Below are 15,530 nucleotides of genomic sequence, written 5' to 3' on the forward strand. Positions count from 1 at the left end.
AAACCATTGAGGAAGGGTCAGGGGATGTGAGAGAGAAGAGGGGAAGAAGGCGGGAGGAGGAGCGGGGAGGGGGGGGAGCGATTGACCCGGGTGAAGAGAAGGGGGAGATGAGGAGAGGAGCAGAAACAGGAAAAGTAGCGGGGACACCCGACCTTCATCGAGGTGTCCAGGGGGGGCCAGGAAGATGTGGAACCCCCAGCCAGGAGTGTTCCCAACACGGGGGGCTCCGACCCTGGGGGTCACCCGGGATTATCCAGCATGGATCCTCCCACGGGGGATGGAGATGGAGCGGCGCACGGAGCTCGTCCCGCACCGGGCACTGCGGGATCCGCGGGCAGCGACCCCGCCCCCCGGGCCCAGCCCCCACCCTTTGTCCCCCTCCCTTTGCCCAAATCCGTCCCATCGCCCCCCCCAAAACCCCTCCCCATCGCCCCCCAATAAACGGCCCCGGGCCCAACTGGGAAGCTTTACTGGGAGCACTGGGAGCAGGCACTGGGCGGGGGCACAGCGCCAGCGTGGCTGGGGGGACACAGGACCCCCCCAAAATCAGCGGAGCAGGGATGGAGCGGGGGGTCCCGGCCGGGCCCGAGCCCACGGGGAGGGGCTGCGGCCGCCGCCGCCTCAGGAGCTCTGTGGGCAGAGAAAAGGGGGTGACACCGGGCTGGGGGCCCCGGCGGGAGGGCACACGCTCCGCCAGGGCGGGGACGCCACCCCCGGCACCCGCCCTCACCTTCTTGCGCAGGGAGAAGCCAAGCCCCAGCGCCCGGAAGACCGAGCCCAAGACGAAGCCCCCAATCCCCATCAATATCTTGATGCGGGCGGCGTCCGGCGGCATCTCTGGGGGGTCCGCAGGGCTCAGCACCCCCAAAACCTCTCACCGACACCCCGAGCCCCTCCCAGAGCCCTCCCTGTGGCCCCCAGCCCAGCCAGGAACTACTGAAACCTCCCCCCAGTCCCTTCCCAGCCCCTCCAGGACGCACCAAGACCCCTCCCAGTCTCTTCCCCGCACAACCAACCTCAACCCAACCCCTGCTTTGCCATTCGCGATCTCCTTCCAGCCCTTCCAGGCTCACTCAAATTCCCTCAATTTACACCCAGCACCCCCAAACTCCCTCCCAGGCACACCCAGCACCCCCAAACTCCCAGTGCCCACCAGCACCCCCACAACCCCATCTGACCCTCCCCAGCATCCCCCAAACCCCTTCCCAGCCCTTGCCCAGCCCCCAGCCCCTCTCCCACTTCCAGCCCGGCTCTCTCCAGCTCCCTCCCAGTGGCTCCCAGCACAGCCCAGTGGCTCTGCCAGCGCCCCCAGGGGCTCCCCCGTACCCCAGTGCCGCCTCAGGGGCTGCTCCAGGCTGACGTGCTCCACCTGGCAGCTGTTGCTCACCCCGCGCCGGGGCGGCGTTTCCAGCAGCACCAGCAGCTGGTAGGTCCAGTCCCCGTTGGGGACCACGTCGGTGGCCACCACATGCTCCGAGAGCTCCTGCTGGCCCTGGAACCACCTCACCTGGATGGCAGCAGGGTAGAAATCCATCACGGAGCAGAGCAGGCGGCCGGGGCCAGGCTGGGAGCTCGAGGGTGGCACCAGCGAGATGGACACGCTGGGGGGCAGTGGGAGAGAGAGAGGAGAGGGCTGGGTTTGGCTGGAAAGGGACTGTAATGGGCTGGAAGGGACTGGGAACGACTGGGGTGGCACTGAGAGAGATGGGACAGGGTGGGGCACACTGGGACGGATGTTGGATGTCCGGGCTTGAACGGAGAATGAACTGAGAATTAATTTTGAATGGATTTGGAATAGCTTGAGAAGAGGAGGGAGGGACTTTGGAAGTACTGAGAGTGACTAGGATGGCACTCAGAGGGATTTTGGTGGCCCTGGAATTAACTGGGAATGAAGTGCGCGGCACTGGGAGGCCGAGTCCAGCGCGGGCCCTCGGGATTTCAGCGCCAGGGACTCTGCATGGCAACCGATGAGTCACCAGAGAGACGCGCTCTCATTGGCTGAAAGGAGCCGGCTACACGGACAACCTACACGGGATGGACACGCCGGGCAGGCCCAGGGATGGACTGGGACGGACTGGGAGAGCCACGGGGGTCACTGGGTGGGACAGGAGGCCCCGGGGTTGTTCCGAAGGCGGGCTGAGGGCCCTGGCCCTGATGGTGAGGTACCTCCACCACTGGCTCACGGCCAATGAGTCTGCTGGGCACAGGCTGGACAAGGCCCTTCTGGAGCTGACCCAGGAACACCCCTGTGACGTGCTGATCACCCTCTTCCGCTGGGCCCCATCGTGTGACAGGTAGGGCAGCCTCACGTGCCTTGAGGGCTTAGGCTTCACCTGCCCGTCACCCTGTAGAGCCTGTCCCTGCTGACTGCCAGACAGGCGGGCAGTTCCAGGATCCTCTGGCTCCTCTGTTTTCCAGTGCTGCCATGTCAGCTCCTGAGCCTGGTGCCACGCTCCCTCCCTGCCCCTCCGGGCCTGTACCCACGTGGGCTGGCTGGCCGCTGCCGGCCAGGGGCAGTGGGCAGAGGCAGGGCTGAGGGCCAGCGCGGGGCCCTGCAGCTGCCCAGGCCACGGCGCTGTGGCCGAGCCCTCCCTGACACAGAGCTCGGACCCCACAGAGCTGCCGCCACCATGTGGGGAACCATCATGTCCTCGAGCAGGACTGCGGAGCCGGCGCTGCAGCTGCTCCTCCATGTGCTGAGCGCCTGGCCAGTGCACAGCGTGTACACCTCCGATGGGGACGACGCAGGAGTCTTTGCCCTGGCTGTGAGTTTCTGGTGCTGGCCTTTGCCAGCCCCCAGGCCGCCTCTCCAGCAGCCAGCTCTCTGTGCTCCCCCCAGCTGCATCTCCCTGCCTCAAGCACTGGGCTGAATCCTGCCTTAGGGGCAGGGCTCAGGGGCACCAGGCCGGCTGCTCCCCCCGTGTCTCCCCTGGTCTCTCCCTCGCATGCTCGGGCCCTGCCACGTGGATGTCTTGGCCACTGAGTGTTGTCTCTGGCTGTTTTATTTCTTGCAGGGAACAGTGGCACTGTGGAAAATCTTCAATCTGGCCTGGCACTCGCCTGCTGTGCTGGAGTATTTCCCCAGTCTCTTTCTGCATCTGCTCTTCCAAGCTTACATCAGCACGCAGGAGATGCCAGAAGAGGTTGAGACCTTGGGGCAGGGATGCCAGGAGCAACACGGTCTCTCCACCAACCCCAACAGGTGCTCCGTGCCAGTCCTCCCAGTCTCCCCATCCCTCCCATGCCCCAGGGCAGGAGCCGGGGCTCCCAGCGTGACCTGGCCTTTGCTCTGCACACAGCTTTGCGCTGCAGACCCTGAAGGCCCTGCTCTGCCCAATGCGCTATGAGCACGTGGTGCTGTCCATGGAACGCAAGCGTGCCTGGGACACGCTGCTCCGTGCCGACACCCACCACTGTGCAGTGGGTCTGCTGGCCAGGTGAGACCTCGTTCTCCCCAACGCCCCTCTCCTTTGTGCCCGCAACGCCCCACACAGTCCCCGTGCTCATGGGGGGCAGGGCCTTGTCACCAAGGGAGGGATGAGCCGACTGGAAAGGGCCGGCAGAGGAGGGTGCCCGGGAACAGCCGCCTCCCAAAGCGCCCCCGGGGTGCTCGGGAGCAGAGCAGAGCTCTGCCAGTCAGCCCTGGGAGAGGTTTGCCCGCCCGGCCCAGGAGCAATGGTGCCTTTTCCTCCCTGCCAGGGAGGTGCGCCGTGTCTCCACCATCTGGTGCTGCAGCATGGCATCCTGCCTCTTTGAGCTGCTCAGCCAAGGCGTTTCAGACTGGGAACTGCCCGCCCTGGCCTTCCTGGTGGAGGTGAGCCCCATGGCCAGCGCTGCCTGGCTGAGCTGCCTCCCAGCCCTCTGCCCTCTCGTAGCCACAGCTGCCTGGGACGCTGCCTGTGCCCTGTGCTGCTGCCTTGGCTCGGCCCTGTGCACTTCTGAGCTCCTGCCAGCTGGCACCTCTGTGCCTGCTCTGTGCCTTGCAGCTCCTGGATTGCCTGGACTTGAGCGAATGCTGTGAACAAGTCCTGGAGATCCTGACAAGGAACCAGAGATGCATCGTGTGGTGCTCCGAGGCCTCGTGGTGCTCACCTCGATGGTGAGCAGGAGGCAGCAGCTGAAGCTGTGCTGGCAGCGTGGGGCTGGGGCAAGCAGCCCCTTGGGCTTAGCTGGGCTTTGGCAGCTGTGGCAGCTGCTCCCAGCTCTCCAGGCTCGCTGTTCAGCTGCTTGAGTGCTTTGAGGTTGGGAATTTAGCTGACTAGAGACTGGAAAAGTACAAGGCCATGGCTAATTCCAAGTCCTGCACCTGCAAGATAGCGTTTCCTTGGGCCTAGCTGAGTATCATAACGAAGTGAACAGAGAGACATGAGAAGTAGAGAACGTAGGCCCAAAGGAATGAGGAAGAGTTGATGGTATAGTTTAACCAATAGATCGCTTGGCTTACAGAATATTCATAAGCTTATTATTTGCTGTATAAGTGTTTGATGCTTTCTGCAATAAACAGGACCTGTTGATGACCATCTGGTGTCCTGGTCTCCCTTCTTTCGACACTTCGGGACAGGCCTTCGGCCTCTGAGCCTTGCAGCAGCAGCAGCAGCAGCAGCATGGGGTTGCCCAGCCTTGTTTTGTACACAGGATCCAAGCATATACAGCCTTACTGAAAGCCTTGTGAAGCTACTGTGGGATAGGGATGAAGACATTGTGGAGAAGACCCTCATTGTGCTCATCCTCCTGATGCTGCAGGAAGACCTGGCAATAGCCAGCCCCATCGCCCTGCAGCTGGCTGAGGCGCTCTGGCACCTCTTTGACAATGTGAGGCTCTGTGCCCCCAGCCACGGGCACTTGGGTGCTGCCTTGGGCCTGGGCACAGGGGGGCCTGGAGCAGCGGATGTGGAGGGCTTTGGCTTCCTTTCCAACAGGCCAACAGCCTTGTGCAGCTGCTCTCCATTCGCCTCTTCCAAGACGTGATCGCCTTTGTAGTGGCAAAGGGAGAAAAGCCCCTGAAGAAGCCTGTGAGGCAGAGCCTGCTCCCACTCTTCTTCCACTGCCACGATGACAACCGGTGTGTGGCACAGGTGAGGCCTCCTGGGTGTCCCCATGGAAGGGGCTCAGCTGTCTCCCCACCCCCTGGCACCTGACGGGCTCCAGCCTCCTCCCAGCCCTGGCACAGAGATTCGGCTCCTGTGCCCTGGGCTGCGGTGCCATCTCTGGGTCTCTGCTGCTCTGCAGGCCTCTCGGGAAACGTTGCTTTCTGCAGTGAGGTTCCTGAAGAGGAAGGATCTCAAGCAGCTGCTGCAGACAGATCAGATGTGGGGATTTGCTGAGTGCTTGGTAAGGACAGCCTGGAATGCCCAGCCCAATCCCCGGAGCCTGCCCACGGCGCCCAGTCTGTGGGGTTGGCAGCTGTGGCCCCTGCCCAGTGCCGCACGCAGGGGCACCGGCCTGCGCCCCACACGCCGCTCCCTTCCCTGGGCCGTGCGGGCTCTGCTCCAGGCTCCTGTGGCCCCACGGCCGGTGCCGACGGAGCCCCGAGCCAGCCGGGCTCTGCTGCGGGGCGGCACCGCGGCTCGCCGGGCCCTGTGCCCCGTGCCGAGCCCGGCGCCTGCGGCTGCTGGCCGGGCCTCGGGGCTCTGTGGGCAGGGGGAGCAGCGCCGGCCGTGGGGAGCGCCCGGCCCAGGGGCAGGGCCCGCATCAACCCTTTCCCTCCGTGCCCTGCCGCTCTCTGCAGCTGGCAGAGGACAGGAGCCGAGCGGCCGAGCACCTGGCCGGGCCCTGCCGTACCTGCGGAGCGCACAGGAGCCCGTGCGAGAGGCGGCCGTCAGGTTCATGGGTGACCGCCAAGCCCGGCTCCCTCCCCGGCCCGCCCCATTGCCGCAGCTCGGCCCCGGCCCCGCCTGCTGTGCCGGCAGCAGGATCCGGGCGCGGGCATGGGCAGCCCCCGCTGGCCTGGGCATTGCTGCTGCCGCCCTCTGGCAGCCGTGCCCTGGGGCGGCAGCGTGCGCCAGGGGCCCGGGCTGAGCCCTGCCGGGCCAGCAGGGCGTGTGGCCTCAGGGCTGGCAGCGCCCGTGGGCGGCAGCTGTGCCTCTGAAGGCAGGACACGCTCTGTGTTCCCCAGGGATGGCCGGGCGCTACCTGACAGGGCAGCAGCCGCAGTTCCGCATCATCTGCAGCGGTGAGTGAGGCCCGCGGGCTCTCGGCGGGGGCTGCCGCTGGCAGTTGCGTTCCCTGGCCCGCCCGCCGACGGCTCCGCTCCCTGCGCGCCCCAAGGGCAGCGGGGCCACAGCGCAGACACCTTGCAGGGGCCTGCGGGACATTCCTGGCCAGCAGCTGCCAGCTCGTCCTTCTTGGCTGCTGCTTCCTCCAGGCCGTGCCAGGAGCTGCGTGGCACAGACGAGGCTGGAGGCTCTGCCCAGCTCCCCGCAGATCCAGCCTCTGACTGTGCCTCTGTTTCTCTCTCCGCAGCCCTTCAGGACATGACGGATGACAGCAGCCCTGCCATCTCATGCCTGGCGCTTCAAGCTCTGTACATCCTTTTAGCTGTACAGAGCGTTCCCTCCTCCCGGCTCCAGAGGATGCGAGACCAACTCCGCCGCCTCTGGAAGTCGCGGCCTTTCCTGTGTGCCCGTGGCTGAGTGTCCTGCCGCGGCGCTGTGCAGAACTGATCCGGGAGGCTGCGTCTGCTGGGGCCGCCTGAGCCTGCGGGGAACACCTCTCCTCTGCCAGCACTTCCTTTCCCTTCACCCACTAGAGGAACATTAAATTGCTGTTGTTGGATACCCGGGTGTCCAGGAGCTTTTTCTTGGTGCAGAGTGTCTTCAGGCCAATGGGGAAGAGGGGAAAGGCTGCTTGGTCTGTGCAATTTGCCCGAGCGTGCGGTGTGGAAGTGAAAGTGGCCAAACGCCCCTCGGCCTTTGGTGGTTCCTGCAGGAATGTTTTTGTTCCTGCATCAAGTTTTCTGGAGCTGGGGGAACAAATGTGTTCCGTGTTGTGAGAGTCTGTCTGAAATATCCCTCATCTGCCTTACGACTGTCATGGACAGAGACAACCAAAAAATTAAAACCCCGGTTTGCTGATCTGGTGGCCGGGAAAGTCATGTGCCTGAGGCCTGAAAGTGTTGCTAAGTTGATGTTTTCACAGACGTTGTTTGTTATACGCTACACTGAGCTCACAGGGCATCCTGCCCTTTTGCACAATAGCTCTGGAATCCTCCCTACCTCTCAGCTTGGCTGGTTTGAGCTTTAGGGTGGTCCCCTCCTCCAAGAGAAGACCGTTCATAACCACTGTGACAGACAAGTAGAGATGTAAGAAACCTCTTCATCAAAGGACTGAGACATGAAATCCCTATGTGAGAAGGCCCCTCTCACCCTCTTCCAGATACTGGGACTGAAAGCCCCAAGTCGGGGGAGGTGTACAGGGCGAGGAAGGAAAGCTGCCGAAAGCAAGGTGGATGTTGCAGGTGTAGGCAGTGGACAATGAAATCAATGACTCTCGCCTGCTTCCAAACTTGGACTGTGTGTACCCTTTTTTCCCACCCCCCTGATGATACAATAAACTGCCTTTGTTTCGGCTGCAAAATCCATCCCCCTTGCCCCAAAGAAAAAGAGTATAATTGGGGTCCAGATGAACTGGGCCTCTGAGACCTCCCTGACGCAACAGGCAGGTCCTCGACTGGACTGGACCAAAGGACTTCGTCTCTACGTTTGGTAGCTCTATCCCCTCTCTCTTTCTCTCTCTCTTTTGTCTCTCTCTCTTCCCCCATCTTTTTCTCTCCCTCAATCCCTCTATCACATTTTGCTGTGGTCATTCAATAAAGGTGCGTTTGTTTCGATTATCATTGCAAACCCCCTTGTACCGTGTTGGTTCTTTTTGCACCCTTAGATCAAATCCATGAACCATCACGAAACCCATCCGTGAGGACGGATCGTGACACCCCCCGAGGAACCCTCCCCAAATTCCCCCCCATAGCCCCCCCAGCACCCCCAGACCCCGCTAAAACACCCTCAAGTTCCCCCCAGACCCTCCCCAAATCCCTCCCAAACCTCCTCAAGACCCCTCCCCAAATTCCCCTCACGACCCCTCCAGGACCCCTCACCTGTCCCTGCGCCTCCTCAGCAGCTCCCGGAGTCCCCCGTCCTCTCCCAGCGCCCGCTCCATGCCCGGCCCCGAGGTCAAGGGGCGCTGCTTCCAGCTCGGCACTGATTGGCTGGAGTGGCGCAGGGAGGGCGGGAGTTGGTGAGGGGAGACGCCCGGTGATTGGTTGGTTTCGTAGAGGGCGCGGTGATTGACAGGAGATGGGCTGGGCAGGCAGGCTTTGCCGATGGGAGGCGCACGGTGATTGGTTGGCTAGAGGCAAAGAAGGAGGGAATTGCTGAGGGAAGACGCCCGGTGATATGTCGGTTCAGGTCGAGCGAGGCGAGAGTAGCTGAGAGGACGAACGCGGTGATTGGTTTGTTCGGGGTGAGAGGCGGGCGTGTCTGAGGTAAGGCATGCAGGGATTGGTTGGATTGGTGCACAGAGAGGCTGGTATTCCTGAGGGGAGACCCGCGGTGATTGGATGGTTTGGAGCAGGGCGCGCTGCTATTGGTTGGGAAAAGTCCGCGTTTTTTAAGGGAACATTCGCGGTTTTTTGGGGAAAAAAACTCGGAGCTTTAAGGAAAAATTCCCGATTTTTGCAGGAGAAACATTCGCTGAGGTTTTGACCCTACCTGCCTCCAAATAACTCAAATAACCCCAAAACACTTGGAAAAAAACCTAAATAACCCCAAACAAGCCCAAACAATACCTAGAAATCCCCCAAATAACCCCAAATAAATCAAAATAACCCCAAAAACCGAAAAAAAAACCTGCCCCAAGTGAAAGCCAAAAAACCCCGAATGATATCAAGCACAGCGAAAAAAAACCCAATATACACCAACATTAACCCCAAGAACCCCAAATAATTCCAAATAAACCCACATAAACTCAAATAAGCCTAAACAAACACTAATACTTCATAATAAACTCAAATAATTCCAAATAACCCCAAATAAACAGAAATAAACCAAGTAAAACCCAAGATAAATGCCAAATAGTCCATCAATAACCCCAAATAAACCCCAAACAAACCCCAAGTAACCCCAGTTCCTCACGTCCCCACCCCAAAGCAGATCCCGACCAATCACAACGCGCGGCACTGACGACGATCCACTTGCTGGGCACAAACTCAGAGCACTGGCCCCGCTCAGCGATTTTCAGCCAATAAGCGCCCGGCCCGACTCTGACTCATCACTTGACAGGCACAGACCAAGGCCTCTCACTGAGGTAAATACTCAGTGACGGCGCGGGGTAATTTCCAGCCAATCAGAGCGTGTCTCTCTGATGACTCATCAGTTTCCAGGAGCGGAATTTGGTGTGGGGGGGGGGGGAAGGCGACCATGGGGATGGGCTGGGGACCCCAAATTAATCCAAAATGGGGTCGGGACCCCAAAACGGAGCATGAGAGGCCTGGAGCCCCCAAAACCAAACACGGGGGAGGGGACTGGGGGAACGATCGGAAAGGAGAGAGCGTGGAAAAGAGTGTCGGGACCCCAAAATTTAGCTGGGAGGGGAATGGGACCCCAAAATTGAGGTGGGAGGGGAATGGAACCCTTAAATTAAGCTGGGATGGGTATGGGGTCCCAACACTGAGCTGGGAGGAGGATGGGACACCCCAAATTGAGCTGGGAGGGGGGTTGAACCCCCAGACAGGATTAAGCCAATTTTCTTCCTGGAATACGGAAAGTACTTCATGGATATGCAACAAGGCCATGAATATGCAACGGATTGATGTAATGGGAGACAAGGACCATCAAGCAAAGGCTGTTATGGCCACCAAGATCCCCCAGTTATGTTCAGGGACACCCCTTAATTAATCTGATTTTAATTACATTACCCTGTTGCATATTCATAGACCTTCATGCATATACATAAATGAATTTACATCTTTCAGGAACTATTTGACATGGCCCAGCCTTGGGGGTGTCTCCCCATTTCAGGACCCTCCTCTGAAATGGAAAATGTAAACGCCCTCCCTTTGATTACTATTACCATTATTATTATCATCCTTATCATCCTTAGTATTATTATCATCCTTATCATCCTTAGTATTATTATTATTATTATTATTATTATTATTATTATTATTATTATTATTATTATTATTATTATTAACAATAATTTATTTTGAAATTAAGGGGCTCTCAGGCAAAGATATGGGAGCAGAAAAACCAGTACTTTATTATCAAAAATTAAAAATACAAATGCAGTAATAGAAACAAAAAGAAACAGTGACAGAATCAGAATCCTCTGGGAATTCAGTGAAAAAGGCTGATCCTCTTGGAATCCAGTGTGAAAAGGGCTGATCCTCTGGGAATCCAGATGGAAAACGGCTGATCCTTTGGGAATCCATTTCTTACCCCCCAAAGACAGGGCAAAGGCAGGGCTGTGGAGTTTTTATACGGTATCCCAAGGGTGGAGTTGAGGTTTGGGTCTGGGGAGGAGTTCTGAGAAACACAAGAAGGGTGAGATCAAATTCCTGCCTGTTAGCAACACCAGCACTCCATATAGAACGTGTCCCCAGATCCTAAATTCCCTCTAAAACAACTGAGAAATTATGCAACATCAGATATATTCGATCAATTTCCTTCATTTAATCCAGTTTTGGGTGTTTTTAAAGGATGAAGGTGAAGCAGAGGAAAATTAAGGCCCAACCAAAAGGCAAAGCAGCCAGGTGTGTTCCAAACATGGATCACAGGGAATGTGAGTGACCAGGGCTGCGCCCAAAGTGCCTCCTCCAGTGGGGGGTGGAGCTGGAGCAGCGCACGAAGCTCTGCCCACAGTCGGGGCACTCACAGGGCTTCCCTTAGTGGTGCCTCCGTTGGTGTTGGGTCAAGTGAGAGCTCTGTGAGAAGCTCTTCCCACACTGGGGACACTCGTAGGGCCTCTCCCCAGTGTGGATGCGCTGGTGCCTGATGAGGTGGGAGTTGCGCTTGAATCCCTTCCCGCAGTCGGGACAGCGGAAGGGCCTCTCCTCTCTGTGAATCTGATAGTGCCGGAGGAGATGGGAGCTGGTTGGAAACCTCTTCCTGCATTTATCACACTCGTAGGGCCTCTCCCCTGTGTGGATGCGCCGGTGGGTGATGAGGTGGGAGTTGTGCTTGAATCCTTTCCCACAGTTGGGGCATTGGAAGGGCCTCTCCTCTCTGTGAATCCGATAGTGCTGGAGGAGACTGGAGCTGGTCTGAAACCTCTTCCCACACTTGGAACACTCGTAGGGCCTCTCCCCAGTGTGGATCCTCTGGTGCGTGACCAGGCTGGAGCTCTCTCTGAAGCACATCCCACACTCGGAACACTTGTACGGCCCCTCCCCAGTGTGGATCCTCTGGTGCCTGATCAGGCTGGAGCTCACGCTGAAGCTCTTCCCACACTCCCCACACTCATAGGGCTTCTCCCCAGTGTGGATCCTCTGGTGCTTGATCAGGTTGGAGATGCACCTGAAGCTCTTCCCACACTCCACGCACGTGTGGGGCTTCTCCCCATCATGGAGCTGCTCACAGAGCACCAGCTCCGAGCTCTGGCTCCATCTCCGGCCGCCTTCCCGGCCCAGGCTGGCTCTTTACCCCTCAGATCCCTGCCGGCTGCGTTTGCAGCCCCTCCTCGTGTGGCATCTCTGGGGCTTTTCCTCCCTGTTGGCTTCCTGCGCCGTGGAGCCGCTCAAAACGGCCTCTTCCACCAGGTTCTGCCGCGGGCATTTGTCCTCCCTGCTCTCCATGCTCAGCTCCTGCTCTGGGGGAGGAAGGACAAGGACAGGATGGGATTTGCCTCCGTGCCACAGGCAAGGGCAAGGAGATCCCCCCAGGGCTGAGCTGCACCCGGGGCCGTGCTGGGCTGGGAGATGGAGCAGCACAGAGGGGAAAGGGGCACTGACTTCCTCCTCACCTGCCTCAGTGTCCCGGGGCATCTTCCTCTTCCTTCCAGCCTCCCTAGGGCTGGCAATGGGAAATCCTGGTTTGGGGAAAACAAGGCATGAGAGCGTTTGTAGGACTGTCGGGGGGTAGGATGGTTGGGACGGACGGAGACGAGAGATCTCTGCAACCAGGGCGTGGAACTTGGGGTTTATTGCAATGGGCCTGGGTGCAGGGCCTTGCTTGGAGCTGCCAGGCACAGCTCGGAGCAGGGCTGAGAGAAGAGAGGGGTAGAGAGGATGAGAGGGTGAGAGAGTAAGAGGGGAAGAGCGTAAGAGAGGAAGGGTCCCATTACAATACAATTAATTTTCTTCTGTGTTGAATATTCTATTTCTCACTTACCAATCTAGTACAAGATACAAATCCTAGAGCATTTACATACAGCCTATAAGAATCAATACGTCACCATACTGTGTTACATTTTCAACCCTAAAATCTCTTTTTTGGACCCCTTCTGCTGAACTAGTAGGGTCTGGATCTGCCTGCAAGGAGAGGGAATTGTTTCATCAAAAGGGGATTACCTTCAGTTGGGCCACACCATTGCTTTCCAGTTGTTCACTAACTGAGATATCTCAAACCTAGCTTTCATTTCAATCTTCCTTACACTTTCTATATTCTCAAAACCTTTTGCCAGACAATCATATTTATAAGGCTTTCCTGTTTCATCATTCTCAACACACATTGAGATTGAAGGTCCCTTTTGCCCAAGTCCATCTCTACAATCACTGGCCACCTGGGCTAAAGAAAAACCTCCCAAACACCCAGATTCAGCCCTGAAAAAGCCTCCCAGGAGTTCCCCGTCCCTCCACCCTCCCCTCTGGTGTTCGGGGGTTCCCCCCTGTCCCACCAGCTGGGGTCACGCTTGGATTGGGGGTCCCCCTTGTGCCCGGTGCACGCCCTGCCCAGGCTGCTGGCAGTCCCAGCAATGCCAAAAGCTCCCCCTGCTTCGCTCTCCCCATTTCAGGATGCCGGGGCTGCTTGGGCTCCCGGGCTCCCTTCTCCCCTCATTCTCTGCTCTGGGCTGCAGCGGCTCCAAGGAGTCCCCCCTGCCCCTCTCCAGGCTCTTGAGGCTCCCGCCAATGGCAGCGCTCCCCCCTCTCTGGGCTCCCCCCTTTGGGCTCCTGGGGGACACAGGGCTCTGCTCCTCCAGGCTGCCTCTGCCGGCAGCCGCCACCGCCACCCCCCGATGTCCCCCCAAGGGGCCTTTTCCGCTCAGCCTTGGACTGCTTCATTCTCCAAACATCCCCAACAGCCCCAACCCAGGGACCCCCCGGGATATTCGGGTCGAGCTCCCTCTCCCCGCTCATGGGTGCGATGGGGGGGCGATGATCCCACAGGTGGGGGCTGCGAATTCAGGCAGGGATCAACAGCGTGGTTCCCTACCTCGGCTCAGCCTCAGCCTCGATCTGCCTTTGTCCCTCCGCTTCCTCCCGCTCCTCCTCTTTCATCCCCCCTCATCCTCCCCCTCTGTCTTATCCCCACCTCCTGCTCCTCTTCCATCCCTCCCCTTCCATCCCATCTCCTCCTCCTCCTCGCTAACCCCACCTCCTTCCGCTCCTTCCATCGAGCTCTCTCTCCTCTTCCATCCCTCCCCCTGCTCCTCCCCTCTAACCCTGCCTCCTCCTCCCCCTTCATCCCTGCCCTTCCCTGCCTCCTCCTCCTCCCCCAGCAGCAGCCACACCCTCGCTGCCCCGTTCTCGCAGCCCTCACAGCCCGCCGCAGGAGCGGGGATGGAGCCGGGACAGGTCGGGATGGGCAGCGCGGGGCTCTCGGCTGCTCCAGCCGCTGCGGGCGGGGGGAACCCGGCCCGGGCCAAAGGAGAGGCAAACTGGGCAAACTGGGGGCAGAGCACAAAGCTAAGGATGCAGCAGAAAATGGAGATAAAAGAGTAATGTTAACATTAACTCCACACGAGTAAAAACTGGAAATTCCAAAGTTTAGGGAAGCCGAGAAAAAAGTTTTAAACACGACACGAAGTGAACAAGATAAATCAGGGAAATGGAAACTTCTTGATGGAAGACAATTACTTAATAAATGTGCTTCTAAGAAAATATCAGAAGACATGCATCAGAAAACCCACTGGGGTACTCAAGCTTTGTGCGATTATTTTTTAAGGAAATATGGGTGCACTGGGATTTTTGGAGTTGCAAAGCAAGTAACTGAAAGACACTTAATTTGCCAAAGGTTAAATAAAAAGGTGATGAGAAAAACAACATTAGGAGGTCATGAGTTAGCTCATCGACCATTTCAATGTATCCAAGCAGAAGTTTAGATTTCATAGGCTCAGGATTTATTTGTAAAAAAAACATTTACCTAGAAGAGAATATGCAATATGTTAGACAGAGGATTATAGAAGAATAAAAATCTTTAAAGTATGAGTAACCTCCGAGAAAAATAAAAGGGGAAATGAAAGGGAAGGAAACAAGAGGAAAAATCTAAAAGAGAGTGGGATCCTCTGCAGGTCTTGCCCCCTCCGTTCGCGGCCCAGGCGCCTGTCCCGGGTCCCGGCTCGCTGCCCGCCTCAGCTCTGCCTGCGCCGGTTTCCATCCCAGGTGTGGCCTCACTGCCCAGGGCAGCTCCACCTGCCCCGGCGCTGTCGCTCAATTTGTGTGCCCTGCTCCCACTGCCTGGCCCGCGGCCGCTCTGCTGCCCAGGCTGGGGAAGATGGGGGTTGCTCTGTCCTGCCGCCTGCTCCGAGGTCACCGCGGCCACCGCACCCAGGGGGGGTCCCAGCCATCGCATCCCCGGCTGCCCTGCCCGTGCCACCTGCGCTTGGCACCGCCGCTGCTGCCGGGTTCTCCCACCTGCCTTTGCTCTGCCAGCAGCTGCCGGATCAGCCGCCATCAGCCATGTGGGGGCTACCCACGCTCCGCCTCGGGCTCCACGGGAAGATCCCCCTCTGCCGATTCCGGCAACAGACCCTGCCCACACTCCCACCGAGCCTCGGCGGGATATCCTCCCTTGACCCCGTCCTGCTCTGAGTTACGGCCCCTTGGTAACCACAGCTCCGGCTGTTCAAGGAAACTCTCTCTCTCTACAGGAAGCAACATTTTGAAACACTAGGAGCTCAGTTAAAAGGCAGCCCTCTCCAAATTCTTTCTCAAAACACGGGACAAAGGCTAGAGAAGGTAAAAAAGTGAAAGAGTTAGATGAAGGGATTGCTCTATTTCCGCTCAGAGAGGTTCCCATGGGAGGGATGCGCTGGCCCGCCCCGCGGGAGCCACCAGCGCCCCTGCCGGCCGTGCCCGGAACTGCACCCAAGGGCAAAGCGCCGCAGCCCAAAGGCCGGGACTGGGTCCGGGCACTGTTTGCTGTCAGTGCCGCAGCTGTTGGTGTTTGTTTGCTTTATTACACACACTAGTAAAGAACTGGTATTCCTATTCCCATATCTTTGCCTGAGAGCCCCTTGATTTCACTAGTCTAGAAATTAAGAGGGAGGGGGTTTGCATTCGCCATTCCAAGAGAGGCTTTTTCTGCCTTCCCGAGCAGACACCTCTCTTGTAAAGCAAGACAAGCACCCACAGGCACTGAGGGGCACTGCAGGAGGGG

The 15,530-nt window shown here is 58.4% G+C and overlaps 1 pseudogene; it reads right to left on the reverse strand.

Annotated features, from left to right (window-relative positions):
* Positions 1-15,530, reverse strand: part of LOC134432716 (uncharacterized) — an 899,340-nt pseudogene that overhangs the window by 143,032 nt on the left and 740,778 nt on the right.

The sequence above is a fragment of the Melospiza melodia genome (assembly GCF_035770615.1).
Source record: "Melospiza melodia melodia isolate bMelMel2 chromosome 7 unlocalized genomic scaffold, bMelMel2.pri SUPER_7_unloc_1, whole genome shotgun sequence".
Classification (NCBI taxonomy): domain Eukaryota; kingdom Metazoa; phylum Chordata; class Aves; order Passeriformes; family Passerellidae; genus Melospiza; species Melospiza melodia.